Raw genomic sequence first — 16,494 nt, 5'->3', positions numbered from 1 at the left:
TCAGGTTTTCATGGTTGGTGCTGTGACCTCTTGCTGGTGGATTAATTTCCTGACCAATCATTTTCTGGAGAGACTTGAGAAGGATTCATTTCTGCCAATAGGTGCGGTGCTCCTGTTGGCTTTTTGACATGATACATTTATACATACAAGGTTTTTTTTACATATCATAATACTTTATTTATCTCCTGTACCTTGCACTGGAGAATGATTTTAAATGCTGCTTAAAATAGGTTGTAAATAATTTAAATTGTTAAGACTCTTATTGGTTTGGTTACATAGGTTTAGCAGTTAGATCTCGCTATACAAGAAAATTGCTTTCAAGTATTATTAAAGATGTGGTGTCATCAAGAGCTGTTTTGATTTTTGATCCACTGGAAAATGCATTTCAACATCAGTAAGAGTGTTAAAATAAAGATGTTGGTACCTTTAAATTAACATTTATTAGAGGCTTGAGTATAGGAACAGTCTTGCAGGACTGGTGGGTTATGTGTGATATTTTAAATTGTTTGGCCAAAAATTCTGATTTTGTAACAAGATGTGAGCCTGAAGGTGAAAGATGAAAAGCAGTGTTTTGATATTTTGTTGTTGGCGAGAAAGGGCTTGTCTTTTTCTTTCTTTGAAGATACTTCTCTGTTTCTTTGTGTATTATACACAATGAGAAAGGACAAACTCTATTTTAAAAAATTCTTTCTGGAATTACTCAAGGGCTCTCGAGTTTGTTTTGTCAGAGCCTTCAGCAGCCTCAGCATTGCTGACATCGGTCACCTGTGTCAAATCCCACCTCCCTCCTCCAAATCATGTGAAAGTTACATGAGTGAGCATAGACCTCATATTTGACAACATTAGAATATTTCATTTCTGTTAAAGTCATCAAACATTTAACACTGTAAAACAAAGGGTAAGCATTGGTTATATTGCTTGCTTACTCCAAACACAGGATGCTGAACATTCATTTTTTTTTTTTTTAATAATTTTCAAGTCTCACCAACCACCATGTCAAAATTTGTCAAATCTTTACATAGCTCAAAGTTTTTGTTGAAAAGTCTATATGTATTTTACAAGTACTTAGGTGTGACCTACAAGAGCATACATGAATGCAGTTTTTTAGATAACAAACCAGCAGGCTGATGCAACAGGCCTTCCAAACAAGTTCAATTACTTCACTTGCCACTGCTCAGTCCCCTAACTGTCTTGATTTCTAGATAAGTGATGAGCTTCAAGGGAAGTGTCTCAAGGAGGGAAATGTACATTTAATTTGTATTTAAATTAACAGACGGTTAACAGACGTTATATCCTGTTTTCAGTCAGTCAAGTGGCTGCATGGCACCCTTCCCCTTCAGCTTTTCTGCTTTGAAACTCTGCCTTAATCTCTTCTGTTTTTGAGTTCCACAAAGTGTTTTCAGTGCAACAATTTAAAACAAGTACACACTCAGAGTGCCTCTGCACAGTTATAATTTTGCATGACTGAATTTTTGATATAGTTAAAAAAAAAAAAAAAAAAATCCTTGCACCACTCTACCCACCATTGACCTAAGCAGAGATGTGATTGGCCAGAATAAGTGAAAACACCTGTGTGACCTTTTTGTTGCCGTCCATGCTCTACACGTTGTTATATTGTGCAAAATTGAAAGTTCTAGTTTCATATATTAGGTCCGTTCTGTCAATTTGAAATGTGACACTTTGTGAGCAATGATGGCTTTAATATCCTTATTTGATGGTTGCTGGATATCGGGCCCTTCTCTGATTGCAGAAGAGAAAATGCACTGGAAACAGACTATTTTCATGATAAATGTAAGTGTTGAACAATGGTAAGATGGCTGTCTTTGCAGTGTAACAATAGACAATTTAATGTCTTTCTTGGGCATCAAATGATTTGAACTTCTTAGAAATTTGTTGTGGGCGAAGAAAGTTGAAACATGTACACATTTTCTGGCTATAGCTTGTCAAATGGCAGAATTTGCTGCTTATCTTTGTCATGTTTTGTGTCATGTTTGTCATGTTAAACAGATGTAGAATTTCAGAAGGAATTCAAGTCAGAATGAGATTTTAATTTCAAGACAGTTGTGTTGTTTCTGTTTTTATAAGCAACTTGACCCTGATGATGAGCTTGGATTGTTACAGTGTAGGCTGCAGTCTTAGCAGGAAGCCCACACTATCAAGACTCATTGTCACTTTGGTTTTATTTTTGAGAAAACAACTTGACAGGATTTCCTTCTTTCAATAAAATACTATATTCAGGATAAACAAACTGCAGCTAACCAGTTAATAATAAAGGAAATTATTAAATTGGGTCTCAAGCAAAGTGTAGTTCATGCTGTGGATTGATCTTTCACCATTCGGTGCTGATAGAGAAGAGGAAGTCTGGTCAGTCACCGATCTCTATCCAGGGTGGGGGAGTGGGGGCGGTGGGGGGAGGGCAAAATGCATAGTCTGATGTGAGAGGTCCCACTTCGATCTGATCCTCTCTTAAAGAGCAGTTTGGCTATAGGGTCAAAACTTTCCCTAAAGTAGTGTCCTGGTATGTACAGGTCTCAGCCATGTTTCCATTTGAGATTCATGTTTGTTCAGATTGATTTCAGTGACATTTTGAACCTGTTAGAAACAAATAGGGAATAAATAGTTCATTTGTCATTTGATCCACTGGTACATAAGGATGTATGTTGCTACAACTTTGTCTATCCCAAACCCTCCTACTACTCTGTCAGTCTGTCAGCTGCTGTATTAACCTGTTTAACCTAAGCCCAACTTCTAACCCCAAGCTGTCCTCATTTTTAACCCTGTTCCTAACCTATACTCCATCTTAATTCTTATCTTAACCCTAAACCAAAGTGCTAATCCTAAACTAAGCCCCTGAAGAGGTGAATAGCATCAAAATATTCTCACTTTGGTGGGTTTTCCACATCTATCACTGTGAAAATGTCTTGGTCCTCATAAGTATAGAACAGCGACAAAGAGGCGTGCATGCAGACTAGCATTACCCACACATTCCCACTCACACACATACATAAATCTAATGTCACCTCTATTCCAGCAGCCTGTTTCGTCCCAGAGGGCTTTATCAGCTCTTTGGAGGGCTGATTGGGGTAGACAGCAGTAATGACTGCAGGTCATGGGTCACAACCCTGTTATGATAACTAAACTGTGAGGTCAAACGCCTAAACGGCAGTGTGCTCCGACTGCTGATGATGCCTGATAACAGCAGGTGAATAATGCTTTATTTTTGCAGTTTAAATCAAAATCCATTCATAACTGGAATTTGCTTTCTGCCCATTATCCATGCGAAATACCCACTGACCAATCCCAATGTGGGAACAATGTCTAGTCACTAAAAATATGTATTATTTTGGGATTGTTTTCACTTATATGTTCCCAGGAATTATAAAATGCTTTAATTTTGATTTTTTTTTGTTAAACTGGTATTAAAAGTGCAATTTTGGAACAGTAAATTTGTGCAGGCATTGTGAAGTATAAACAGTAAATGTTTCTTTTTTTGGGCATCTTGCATTTTTTTCTTTCATTTTCACCACCTTCATCATTCTGTCAGTTAAAGGTAATAACCTTACAGCAGGCAGTACCTGTTGAGAGCATGGTTTTGGATTAACAGGGTTAATTGTTACAAAGATACTTGGCAAAAATAGATAATCAACCCTAAAATGTAAGTTACAGTTTACATATTTTTCCCGTAACGTTGGACTGACTGCAGAGTGAAATCCTGGCCAATTTTATAGTGGTAGATGCATGTTAAAGAGTTAATCATAAAATAAAGATATTAAATATTAAATAAAGCAATTAAATACACAGCTCAAACAAACAGCAATCCTACCCTATTGTTATGATGCTCAGTTTGTGTTGAGACAGTTTTGAGACAGAGTTGATTCCACTTTATGCAGTTTGTTCTTCTGTTGCATTGTACTGTGTTATACAGAAAGGTGTTTCTATTAATTTGTCCACCTCATTTATATGAATACACACACACACACTCAAGAGCTAGCAATCTTGTGTGCACAAAATATTACCTATGCTGGCAAGCAGGAAGTTCGTGGTTGTAGAAATAGTTCTTTCCAAAGAAACGTGCCTTTTCTACATTTGTGTCCAGTGTGACATTATGTAACAAAGCCTGCTTGAAAGGTAGTGAGCAACCAGAAATACAAAATGAATATGTTTATTCTGTTAGGTCCCGGAGTATGTTTTATCATCTCTACAGACGGACATGCAAACAGTCAAACATGCAGACAGACAGGCAGACGGGCTGGTGGTCGGACATACAGTATGACAGACTTCTACAGACAGTCAAAGCACATGTATAAATCTGGCATAATGCTGATTTTTTACTTTTCCCAAAGAGGACTGCTAGCTTGGCAGAAAGGAAACAAGAATTATTCAATCAAACAGCTCTCCTTCCATATCCAGATTTGACTCCAGCTGCATAAAGCTGGCTGCATAATCCTTTTATCAAACCCTCCGATGGAATACTCTTATTGGAAATACCCAGAGAGAGAAATAATATTAAGGTCATTTCTATCTCTAGTTTATTTCCTCCTTTAAAAAAAAAAATCACTCCTGCTTTCCGTTTTTATCTTGAGACAATAATTACTTCAGCTTTGCGGATGGAGACCTAACTGCTGATTACGAATGTTCTCTGACCACTGAGGGAATCTCTGGCCTCATCAGTAATAACAGAATGAAATTGTCCTCATTTAAAAAAAAAAAAAAAAAAACAGCATCTCTGGGAAAGTGTGTTCATACTTCACTGTGGTGAGCTTCGGTCAGGCAGGTTGGGGGGAAAATGTAATGTGGGTCGGCTGGTGATGATGGCTGGTGGTACTAATATCTCTTAAGTGGTAGATACGGAAGCTGTGAGTGCTGCTGTTCTGTCCTGTCAGCGTTTTACAGCTTTATATCTCTGCTCTACGAAGCTCTTTGTGTGAGTGTGTGTGAGTGAGTGTGAGTGAGTGAGAGTGTGAGAGGGTTTTGGTTGGAGCATGCAGCCTATGATTTTTGTTCTACTGAAACAATATTCTGTACAGGAAGAAATTTATTAGATTACATTAGATTCGATTCAACTTCATCATTGCACAGATTACTGTTCTGAGTACTGAGACAATGAAACCCTAAAACCAGTAAAGTGTATAATGTATTAATGTTCACGTGTATAAATATACGCAAATAACTGTAAGGGGTATATATATGAATACACCAAGATATAGATACAGAATCAACTGTATGAACAAATGGAAATGAATACACTAAGATCAATACAGCATGTATTTTTCCCCTCAGATGAGTTCAGATATATTCATTATTTCACACTGGTTTTAATGTCTCAATTTCAACAACTGTGATAACTTTAGCTGTAATGTTTTCAGTGTACATGAAAACATATACAGGTTATAAGGAGAAAAACTTTTTCCTTAAAAACTTGGTTTCTAAGGAGAAACGATGTAATCAGAAATTCACATTATGTAGGCACATAGTAAATGTTCAACAACTGCATGTGCATAATTCACATGCAGTTGTTGAACATTTACTAAGTGAAACATACTATTTAGATGCAGAAACTTTAATTTCATGTCTTAATGTTGTTTTGTAAAAGTGTCAGAATTAGTTGTGTTGTTTCTTCTCAGGAAATGTAAAATAAGGATGTTTTGAAAGTAAATGTCAAAATGTTTCACTGTTTGTTAAACATGCTGCAGCCAAAGGGGTTAAAAAAATAGCATTTGGCTGGAGACTTTACACTTTTTGGTAAGCAATGCATTCTTCTCTGTATATATAGTTCAGCATTGTGATGGAATATGTCACCAATATGTGACAGTATGACTCCTTTATATGTTTTAGAAGCTTTTGGGAAGCTATGGAGGGCTGTGGCACAGAGGCATCACCTTTGTCAGACTGTGGCTTACACAGATAATACTTGTTAGTAGGACCATTTTTTTTGGGGGGGGGGATTTGTCTCTTTTAAAGAAATGTGCTAATTAAAGAGACACTGCACTGCTTTTACAGTTGAAGTTCAGCTTACTGTTTGTGAGGAATACTGTTCAGCCTGTGAAAACAGTTGAACAATAGCTTGTTTGCCTGTCTGTGCTTCAGAGTCTAAAAAGGTAACCCTGACAAAATGGGGGGATGGGGTGGCGAATGAAAGGTGTGGCCTCTTACCTTACAGGTAGGGTGTACAGGAGGTACACCTTTAACAGATCAAATAATGCTAATGTTATTTTTTAAGCAACTCAAGAATAGTGATGTCCATCTTCAGCTTCTTGTAGTTTCCCATCTGCATGTGGCTGCTGATGCTTTCAGGTGATGAGTTTAATTATTTTACAATGATCCCGTGTAGCTCACTACCTGAAGTTCCACTTCAAACTGACAGTGACAGTGTCAACTTGCACTTTGGGACAACTTTAATTTTCCTCATCACTTTTTTAAAGTCATGCTTGCAATGTGGTTCAAGGGGTGGCAGTAGTAGTTTGTTATTTGTCGGTCCACCACCCTGCTCTGACTGAAATATCTCAACAACCGTTGGATTGCTTGCCTCAAAAGTCATATACAGACATCTGCAGTGCCTGGATGATGTATCCTAATGGGCTTGGTGACCTCCTGACTTTTCCTCTAGCACCACCATGAGGTTGGCATTTGTGGTTTTAAGAGCAATGTCTCAGCACCTACAGTATTTGATGGATTGCTATGAAGTTTAGTACAGACATTCATGTCTCCCTGAGAATGAATTTGAAATGACTTTGCTGAATGCTTAACTCTTTCATCTACCACCATCAGGGGAAAAGTTTTGTCCAGCGCTGTCTTAAAAACTACCAAACTAAAGGCAGTCCCGTTAGCCCTTACTGTACTTTGTGTTCAAGGCTAATTAGTAAATTAAGATGGTGAATATGGTAGACATTATACCTGCTTTATATCAGCATGTTAACCTTGTCGCTGTGAGTATGTTAGCATGTTGACCCTAGCTTGTAGCTCAAAGAACTGCTGTGCTGAAATACAGCCTCACAGATCTGTGAGCATCGCTGGAGACCATAGTCTTTTGTTTTGTGGAAGTATAAGAGTTTGGATGACTTGAACTGATTCCTTAAGTTTGCCGGGTGTAACTATGTGAAGACACTGTTATTCTGCTTGTTAGCACCATCCCAGTTGTTCATCTCTGAGTAATGGGACTGTTCAGTAGCTGCTCAGTGTGAGAGTCAGATCTTACTTATATCAGAAAGAAAGAAAACAAAGAGAAGGCTGCAGTACAATATAAGGACTTGTTATGTGTGACTGACCTCGGTGATGGCTACCGTTTTATCACGCTGATGAAATGACACAGCCTTCAACCCGGAGTCTGATGTCTGGTCAGTGGATCCAGGAATTAACTGACCTCTGTCCATTAGTCTCTCTGACCAGAGTGGCCATGCCACGTCCCAGACCATCACTTCATCCTACGTTCTGTAGTGTGTGATCTGGTAATGGGATAACAAGTCATAGTTCACTCTGCTCTGGCTACTCTGCTTCATATGTGTGTTGGTGTGGGTGTGTGTGTGTGTCTGTTAGAAAGCAAGCTCTCTCTCTCCGTGTGTTTGTGTGTGTGTGCGTGCGTGCGTGCGTGCGTGCGTGCGTGCGTGCGTGCGTGCGTGCGTGTGTGTCTACAGACCTATAATTATCTTCCTGAGAAAAACAAGTGCAGAGTGAGTGGTCCATTGTGGAAACAGGATTATAGCCTGTGAGAGAACAGAACGCTCTGCGCTTTGTGTTGGCTTATGTTTTCAAGTTCAATGTGAGCTGTTTGATTTGAGCTGGGTGTGTGTATGTGTGTGTCAGATCTAGTGGTCAGAGTGTGTCTCATTTTATTAATTCCCTTCCGGTACGTTCTGCTGAATATGCTACTTTGTTGTCTTGGAATTTGGTCCAGTGTAGGCTCAGGGCAGGCAGTTATTATTAATATGACAACACACACACACAAGTAATCAAACTCTTTCTCTTGCAATCAAACATCTCATTTAGTTTGTTTTGATCAAGGTGTACGACCCAGAGAGTGTGAGGTGCAGAGACAAGGAGAGCGAAAGAAAGAAAGAGAAGGCAGGCTTTTCTTTCTCAGAGTTGCCCGTGTCAGTTGTGTAAGAAAGCCGCCAAACCAATAATTTTGTCAAGTTCTTTTTTTAGCGGAGCGGCTGAAGCGTCTTTGGATTGCCACATGTATAAAGGCAGCCCATATAAAGCCATTCACAACACTGAATGAACACGCCATCTGTGGGGCTTTCTTATTTCCTCTTCTCTTTTCTTCCCCTCCTTTTTCAAGCCTTGTAATCAAATTTGAGCAAAATCAAATGGCGGGAGGATAGAGGCAGAGCGGGAGGGGGGGTTCAATGAAAGTACCTTTTGTTGGTCTGAAACGAGCAAGTAATTTACAAAATGCCCTCCCTTTGTGCAGGGGGCTAAGGGAAGAAAGAAATCAGTAGCTTTTAGAAGCTAGGCCTTGCGCTGCGACGGGCAAGATAATGAAAGCCGTCTTGTGTTTGTGGGCTAGAGAGCATCTCAAAGGCAGACCGGGCCCCGGCTCAGGGTTAGCTCGGCTGCTGAAAAAAACACAACACTCTTCTCTGTGTGTGTGTGCGTGTATGTGTGTGTTTGGCAAAGAGCGGCAAAACAGGACGGCTGTGCCCGGCTACTCTTGGCAGAGACACTCCAAGGAACAGACCGAGTTGTCGATGCTGAGGAGAGAAGACGGATGGAAGAATGGTTTCACCGGCACTGAAGGCTGCTGATCTCTTCTTACCTGTTGTCCTGTTGCAGGTGCGTTTGGCCGGCCCTACAGTTAGAGGTGTGACACCTCTGTAGAGGAGTCTGGAGGAGAGATGAAGATGCAGAGGAGGAGAAGAAACATTCTGCAGGGATCATTGTGCTGAAGGATTACGAGGGGCAGGAAGAGGATTTCAGCTGACTGTTTTCATCTTACTCTTCCCCTGCGTGAATGTCTGGGAGCAGAGCACCTGACTACTGAAGGACACTCAGCGTTTACCTGCAGGGATTATTACCTGAGTGACACCTGGGTAGGCTGCTGTCTTGGATTATTACAGGTCAGACAGTTTAGAATAACAGTACAGTTCTATTTGTGCAAATAAACTTGCTGATAACTGACTTGCTGAATCAGAGTAAGTCAATATGATTCACAGATGCTGCATGAGACCTGCAAGCAGGTCGTTTACCCAACTCACCTGAGATGTCGTCAGAGCAGTGACAGTTTGTTGCATGTTTGAGAGACTGACAGGCTTAACACAGAGTCCAGTTACGATAGGTCCAGTTCTGATGTTGTAATTTAGTGGCAGTCCTTCTTGAAGTTATAGTTATTAAATTAGCTCTGACAACATGTCATTGAAGTGTATTTAATACCAAGTGTGTCTGTGCCTGGCCTACAGACTGGCCCCTGGTTTACAGTGAATGGACCGTTACCTGAAGTCTCCTCCTGCCGTGCAGACACTGGTGAGTTATGACAGTTTCTATCACAGATATGTACTGTTTCTCTCTTCTGCTTCTTATGATGCTTCGTTTGCTTGGTTGTCTTTAACTTCAAACCTATACCTGAACTGCAAGAAAATCTCTTTTTTTTTTTCAGTTTTGTTTTCCTTTTTACGGAGCCAGGGAAACTACTGGTTAGACTTACAGCAGTGGAAATGATTTTCACCACAGTTAAACAGCAACTCTCCGTCAAACTTAAATGATGCCATTATGCCACATGTTAACGGTGATACAACACTGTGATCTTCGGTATATTAATATTCCTTCAGTACCTGTAAGCTGTCAGCATAATGTTTTTTTTTTTTTTTTTTTTAAAGGTGTAACTCACGAAATGTTACTACATCATATTCTAATCTACATCATGGCCACTGTTATAGTTCACTTTTTAGGACAGGGTCTATCTCTAGATGATGTCATCACTTAAGGACAGACCATTTCAAATTCACAAATTTAATGATCCGCACCGCATGCAAGTGATAATCCACAATGAGGTGACCTGATGTAATAAAATAATGGATGGACAGGACAACTTGGGATTGATAATTACTCACACCATAGCCACTAAATCTTAGCTGTGCTACTTATGCCATAGCAAAATTTTGTAACATCATCATTATCACTCTCTATTTGCTGCCTAGTGCTCTCAGTTTGCTCAACTCTGCCATTTTATTTGTCTGAATCCATAGTGTTTTCATATATCTCTTCACATTTGAGAGGCTGGAACAGCTTTGTTATTTTATTTCCACTAGTTTTTGCTTGATAAATTACTGAAACAGATAATCAATTATGAGAATAGCTGCAGATTACTTTTTAGGTCTTTGTGAGAATGTATGCAGTATATAGTGCAAAAATACACACAATTTCCATGGCATGTGCACTACTCTTTGCAAACACTCCCTCCATGCTGATCAATCAGAACCGCTGAGGGTCTGTTATGAAGAAGAGCACATGAGTGAGCAAGGGAGTGATTTTTGTCACAATGCTGATCAGCATTTCAGCCACCTTTCTACATCCGTGTGCAAGCTCTATTAGTGTGTAACCATAGCAACAGGTCTTCTCCTTGATGCAACTGCATAATAACTTTAAGAAAAAATGACTACAGACAAACTTTATAGATGGATTATGACTTCAACACAGCCTGCTTAGCTTTTCTTTGGTTCTCGGGTCACATGAACTGATTAATTGCATTTACTCTGAATTATTGTTATATACAGCTGGGGAGTGCTGATGCTGCTTTACCTAAGATGATCTTGCTTTACCTTAGTTTGCCCATCACCCTGTCAGTAATGTTTCACACTTTTTTCCTCCAGTTTTTTCCTTTCATTTATTTATTTTTATTCAGGGAACAGTAAACAAGCGAGCCATATTCTAATGAGCTGAATTCTCTGTTGGCATATTGAAATGTCAGAATTTGCACTGGAACAAATACGCTGGTTAAAATTCAATTGGAACAGAATGGGTAATGAGCTATCTGGGTGTTGCCACATACTAACAGGCAGAGTCCCAGTCTGTCTGTCAGGGTTACAGTCACTTAGTCACACAGCATGCATCACTGCTTTGATTGTTACCAACAAACCGTTCAACCCCTCGCTTCCCAGTCCAGGTGTGTGTGTGTGTGTATGTGTGTGTGAGAGAGAGAGAGAGAGGAGAGAGAGAGAGAGAGAGAGAGAGAGAGAAGAGAGAGAGAGAGAGAGAAGAGAGAGAGAGAGAGAGAGAGAGAGAGAGAGAGAGAGAGAGAGAGAGAGAGAGAGAGAGAGAGAGAGAGAGAGAGAGAATGTGTGTAAGAAAGGGAAAAAGATAACACTACACTGGATTTTCACACATTGGTTTCCTTAAAATCCACACGGTCACATACCGTAGTGTTTCAACCCCTGCAGTATTTCAGCTTCATTTTTACTGAGTGCAATCTAACAACAAGTTTCGTGTCTTTATTTAAGAACTAAAAACCTGAAAAGTTCAGGTTAATTTTTTGTTGTTTAGTTTAGCAATGTACATTGCATTCAACTTTAAACTTTAAAAATGGGAATCTCAAGTTCTTCAAGTTATAGTCTCTTTTAACTAAGGCTAGTACAAGACATTCATAGATTCAGTACATCAGACTGCATTTAGGTCCCTGCAAACCTTTTTCTGAGTAAGAGTTCTTTGAAAGAAACATCAGCTCAATGGACTTATTCATTAAATGTCTTGCATGAGTAGTGTGTGGGGAATCTTGTTTTATTTATGGGGAATTGACCTCCTCTCTGACCTGTGTCAGAGTGATAATGGATGTCTAGGTCTTCCCTAAAGGCAGGGCAAGTCTAATTTTACAGCACCATTCAAACACAGTGGCAATTCAAAGGGCTTTACATAAGACAAAGAGATGCATTAAAATAAAAAAAAACTACAACAACATTAAAACACAGTTAAAGGGATAATGAATTAAAATGGAGTAACATTAGATAAAAATGAGAAACAGAATAAGATCAAATAAAATATACAAATAAAACAGAAATACAGTTGTAGGGCAGCCACTGTGTAGTAATAGACAAATTCAGTAAGGGAAATAAAAATACAGGAGAGAAATTAATCAAAGGCAAAGGAGAAGAGCAGAGGTTTTCATTTGTTTGTGAAAGTGGCTGAAGTTGGGGAGCATTTGATCATCAGGAGTTTGGTTACACCTGTGTGCGGCACAGTAGCTGAAAGCAGCCTCACCCCGATTTGTTCTGACTTGAGGCACAACCAGATCTCAGAGTTCTGCTGGGCTTATATATATATTACGTTTCAAAATGTGTGTTGGCTTGAGGTTGTTAAGTGATTTATAAACCAGCAGCAACACTTTAAAATCAATTATAAACCTGTATAGCTGCAAGAATGCCTTCATGAAGATGGTCCATGTAATAATGGGGCCATAAATGCCAAGAGAGAGTGGAAGAATGGAAATAAACAAAATTAATTGCATCTTTATTTCCAGCTCCTTCTCGCCGTGTTTCTCTCCCTTCAGTGTCATACATTGTTTTGGATTTAATCATAGCAGCATTGTCTCTATTAAATCTCACGGGTTATTAATCTCTGCAAGGTTAGCAGTGTGTTGTGACCCATACAGCTCCCTGAGGACCCTCTAATAACAGCTAATGGGCTGCTAAAGTAGTGGGTGGGGACTGCGCCGCTCAGGACTGGATGGTCGGGTCTCACCACCAATTACAGCTCATCGAACAGGAGAGGCAGAGGGCTGATTTCATCTGTAATCTGCGAGTGTGTGTGAGAGTGCACCTGCATGTGTCTGTGTCTATGTGTGCATCTGTCAGTCAGGCTCCTCTTCCACCCAGCTAGCTGTGTACAGGCAGTCATTAGCAGCAGCAGCCAGTCATTAAGCCCGTCATTTCCTCTGTCAACTGGCTGACCTACTGATTTGGACAGCTTCTGCACTTAACCTACGAACTCTGATTTCCCCACTTACTCCACAAGAAGACTTTGTGCATGAATGTGTTTGTGGAAGCACTGGACAGCTGTGTATATAGAGGGGTTTTACAATATGCAGACTAAAATATGAAGGAAAGGAGCTGTATCTAATGTTGGCATATGCATGTGTGTGCTCAAGGGGTTCTTATGTGAGTGATGTGTGTTTTCGGTGAGAGAAATCGTCATATGTCTAATGGGGTTCTGCACATTATAGTGTTTTTGTATTATATATATCTTTATGTTTTTCTGTTGCACCTGCATATTAGGTGACTCCGTAAATACTGAGATGATCACAGGCCATTAATGCTATCTTTTCCGTCAATACAGACAGTAATTCCAGGGTAGTTCCAGTGAGACCTGTAATAAAATGTGTCTGACAGCATAAATAAAACAATATGTGGATGAGAACACCTGTGTACTATAAGTTGCAGTATAATAACATACAGAATGAGTGATTATGTACAGAGGTTGAGCTAGAATTTCATTTGCTGAGACCAAGTATCCTTTCATATCTGTTAAAGCTGTTTATGTCTCTTCAGATTCATGCACTCCTTACATGAGGACGGTTTTATGTACGGTTGAATTTTGTTGTTGACCAGCTGACAGAGTAGACTGCAAGAAGTTGAAGGTTTTTATTGTTCTGGTATTTTGATTTGGGGAACAAACTTTTTGAGAATAACCCTGTGATCTGAACATTTTGGTACATTATCATTATAGATGAGATAGAGATCAGAAACTGATTAAGTTGGTTCTATGTGGAAGTATGTGTCCTAAATGGGTTGCCATGACGAGGTTTTGTGGACTGCTTAGTCAGATTACCTGTGAATATTTTCTTAATTTTATTGCCTTCGTTCTGTCTATTTTATTCAATCTTCATATCACGATTCTTTTTTTTCCATATCTCTGTCATATGATGCGTTTTTTGCTTGTGTGCAGCTTTTTGTTCAGCATATCACAGTGTGCAGTGTGAGTAAAGGTAAACAATCTAATCTGCAAACTTTCCCATCTTTCAAATTTATTTTTCTTTTAAAGAAGGAGCACGCTGGCAGATGGCCTCAAAATGCAGAGTGATAGAATTCCAGTGGAAATGTTGGCCCATCATCGTTTTACAACATAAACCTCCACTGAAATGTAGACGCAAAGCATCATCAAAATGTAATTTCCTTGTGACTTAAACCAGGCTAGTTTCTTTTGAAGTTGGTTCTTTTCCTACAAAGCCACATTTCACCACTGTCATGTCCCCACAAATAAATCCCAACGTAATTCAAACATATACTGTGCTGCACAGTTACTTTGTTACTCAGTTTTGTGCGCTTGCATATTACTCTTTGATGAAATCCTACTGTAGAAATAATTCTCAACCACGCTGAAGAAACAGGTGTGAATTGGTCCCTTCATTTAAATATTCAGTAATACCTTCTGAGTTCCCCACTGCTGGGATTAACCTCGCTCTACTTTGTCTTAGCAGCCACTCACTGTGGCTCTCACGAAGCCTCCTGAAGCCCTGCTAACGGCGATAGAAGCTGAAATTAGGCAGCTTTCTGCCCCAAAGCTGCTGCATTAAGGCAGCCCTCACCTTGGCCTGTAGGAACCCCGTTAGCCGTTCAACTAATCCAAAAGCTAGCAAAGTCAATCAGTCACACCTTAAGCTAACTAAAGCTACCTCTGCTCTTTCTTGTCTTCTCTAGATAAGGTAATGAGGATACAGAGGGGTTAAGGTGAAGTTCGGTGGTCGTGTATTTGAGTCTCAGGTGCCAAATGTAATGGATGACCAGTGGATACCTCAGTAAATACACCGACTCTCTTGGTAGAAGGGTAGGAATCAGAGTGGTATTGTCTTAGGATGATAAGACCATGAGAGGCTTACAGAGTTGTATCAGTGGATGAGGATGGGGAGACTCACACAGCAATATCTGCTATCTAGATGCGACACCTGAGCTTGGCCCCTGAGCAGTCTTGGCAGTGTTAATATTCCCTTTTGTCTTGTCCTGATAAGCTAATGAGGGTTATAGCGAGGGGTGATGAGAGCGTTAAGACCTGCATTAGTGGACAGAGAGGAACGAATGACGGGACAGTCAAGCTGTTAAAACCTCCTGGTTAGATTCTGTCGGGCAGCTCCCAGCTCCAGGTGTTGATCTGAAATCAGGAGTTGTCTCATGCTGATAAAGGAGAGAGGTGAGAGGAGAGGGCACGGTCTAAGCTAAAGGTACAAAATGGAAAGATTTATGCTCACAGGAAAATCAGAGATTTATAATAAGTGCCAAAGAATGTTTTGTTCACCTGTGAAACTGGCAGGTCTTAAATAGCATCTATCATTTGTTTGTCTTGACAGAAGTCCTTTGATTTTACCAATAACTGAACTCAACTTTTAATTATTTCATTCATGACATAACCTTCTCTTCTTTAAATGTTCAATTTATCTCCTCCTTTCTACATACATAGTTTAACAAGTTTACTTTTTAAATGGAGTTTTCTTAATAACTGCACAGACCTTGAGGCATGTATTCATTCACATTCTTTGCTGTCCTGTTCTTCTTTCTCTTTATTATGTGCAGCAGTGCTTCCAACATATATCTAATCAATACAGGAGATCCTGAAGCCTTCTGAGATGGGAGTCCTTTTGGTACACATGAACAAGACTTTTGACACTGAATCAGAAATAGCAATATCAGAGCATTGTTCCAGAAATTTAAAGTGTATTTCTACTTCTTTTTTTTTTTCATCTGCGTAGTATGACAATGATACTCCTATTGACAACAATATGAAAACATGAAAGGGGTCACTCTACAGACCTTTATAGCAAGTTTCAGCTCATTGTTTAGCTTTCTGACCTGCAGCTTTACTGTTTTGGCTCACCGTCACCACTCTCAGTCTTGTTCTCAGCTGCAGCAGGCGGCTGTTTTTAAAAAATTCACTGTACACTGCCTGTTCAGTACTAAACAGCAGACATTCAGCAATTAGCTGGTGAGCACAGTGGAGCATTTAGAAGCTATGGAGCCAGGTGGCTAGAAGCACAACGCCAAATGAATGTTGATGCTCTGTAACTGCTGGATATGTAAGTAAGCAATTGTTTACTAGTTGCTTACTTACATAGTTTGCCATATCAACTGAAAAGACAAGCCTGTTTCTCAGAAATTATGTTTATATATTACTAAATTGTTTTCCCACTGTGATGTCAACATAATTGTTAGTGGTTGGGGTAAATAGCAGACATATAAAATGCATGACTGTGACACCTGAGACCAAGTCCCATCTGTGATTAGCACATTGGTTGAGGTTGAGGTTAAGGGAAGAGTAGTTTTGGTTAAATGTGAAAAAAACACATTATGTCTGAAGTCACGGTCACTGTCAACATTTTCTGTTTTAAACCAAGCTTTTATCTTTCCCTGGTCTTAACTTCTGCCATTGCCTAATGCTGTTGCAAATTTTTCTATCAGAACCTATTTGCTGTTTCAAATTAGTTGAATTTGTCTTCCTCATTGTAAAACAAATACATTATGCAGCCAGAGGCACCCTCTATTGAAGATTTTAGCTTTATTTTAGCTCATTTTAAAGCTATGA

The sequence above is a fragment of the Toxotes jaculatrix genome, chromosome 6 (genome assembly GCF_017976425.1).
Source record: "Toxotes jaculatrix isolate fToxJac2 chromosome 6, fToxJac2.pri, whole genome shotgun sequence".
In the NCBI taxonomy this organism is placed as follows: domain Eukaryota; kingdom Metazoa; phylum Chordata; class Actinopteri; family Toxotidae; genus Toxotes; species Toxotes jaculatrix.
Note: the sequence above shows the minus strand (reverse complement) of the source record.